The sequence below is a fragment of the Tachypleus tridentatus genome, chromosome 13, assembly GCF_004210375.1.
Source record: "Tachypleus tridentatus isolate NWPU-2018 chromosome 13, ASM421037v1, whole genome shotgun sequence".
Lineage (NCBI taxonomy): Eukaryota > Metazoa > Arthropoda > Merostomata > Xiphosura > Limulidae > Tachypleus > Tachypleus tridentatus.
In genome coordinates, this window is record NC_134837.1 from 141,269,788 (window position 1) to 141,271,573 (window position 1,786).

Sequence of the window (1,786 nt, forward strand, 5' to 3'; positions counted from 1 at the left end):
AAATTTTTAAAGTAACATGAAATAATTTAAATTGTTAGATAAGCTTTTTCCCATCACTGGAAAAGAGTATTTTTGCTTGTACATAGGATACAGGACTAAGTTTATAAACCGAAATATCTGAAAAAATCAATTCGAGTTTCACTGACACACTGACAGATTTAAAATGTCGACTTGAAATGTAATAACATCTTACCAGGTGCATCTGCTTATCTTGTCAAGTAAAGACCACAGCCGTTCCGTAACTGGTTGAAAGTTAGATTGTTTTAAGGTTTCTGGATTATTTTCTCTGTTTGAAGCTTCGATTAAAACTGATGAAACATAAAATTACGTCTCGAGTCATCAAAATAATTTACTTAACCAGGAAGATAATATGCATGTTATATTTCTCAAACTTTATTTTTTGTTTCAATATTTCAAACAAACTACTGATTCACAAAGCCCATAAGGCTTCACATTTTGAAAGAGACTCCACTGTAACACTATAACATGCGCTCTTTTGTGTGCAAGAAGAAAATTCATATTCTTGAATTAAACGACAATCTACGAAAGAAAATAAGCACTTATTGAACTGCCAGAAAGGCTTAAACCTTTGTTTATCTCTGCATAATAACGCCATTCACTGACCACTCAAACACTCAGTATCCATTAGCCAAAATAACTACACATTCAATGTGTTCAGATTACCATCTATATCGCCCATTTCCGAAAAAAATAACGTGTTGTTAACTACTTCAACGAAAAGCACGTTCTGTTACCCTAGTAGCTAATATGCGACTGACAATTTGGATATAAAAACAGCACATCTTGAAGCGTTGTATGCGATCTTATTACAACCAGGCAGTTTTATTTCTTAACCTAAAGAAATCCAAGTGATATTTAGTTCCAAGGTTTCTGCTGACTGAAGAAGTATGTTTGTCTCTAAAATGCTACAAAAACAACACAATAAACACAATTACAAGTAGCAGATAATATGTAATCTTCCTACTCGCTACTCTGTAACTAGGACTCTTACAGAAATCCTACTGCTTGCTATGTAGAAAGACATCTGTCAGTGCTTTACTCGCTAGTCTGTAACCAGGACTGTATAGAAATCCTACTGCTGGCTATGTAGAAAGACATCTGTCAGTGCTTTACTCGCTAGTCTGTAACCAGGACTGTATAGAAATCCTACTGCTGGCTATGGAGAAAGACGTCTGTCAATGCTTTACTCGCTGCTAGTCTGTAACCAGGACTGTATAGAAATCCTACTGCTGGCTATGTAGAAAGACATCTGTTAATGCTTTACTCGCTAGTCTGTAACCAGGACTGTATAGAAATCCTACTGCTGGCTATGTAGAAAGGCATCTGTCAATGCTTTACTCGCTAGTCTGTAACCAGGACTGTATAGAAATCCTACTACAAAATACCTAGCGAGGATCCTGTTACTATCTTTCTTTATTCTAGTTAGAGAGAATTCTAAACAAATCCTATTGTTAGTTACATAGCCAGAAACATAGTCATCACATTTATCACCATGATGATATAAATGTATACAATTATCACTGTTGCGTAGCAGGAACATGTTACCATCCTATTTATCACCGTGTTGATAAGACTCTGCACAAATCCTAGGGCACCGAGATCAAAAAAATGTTAGCTTTCTACTAATTACCATACAGAAAATTCTGAACATATTCTAGTTCCGTGTAGCAAGAACGTTTCTATTATAGGTTTGTAACGTCAAATATACCGTTAGGGTTTCTAAGTAAAGTCACACAAAACACTATCAGGATATTTATAAACAATG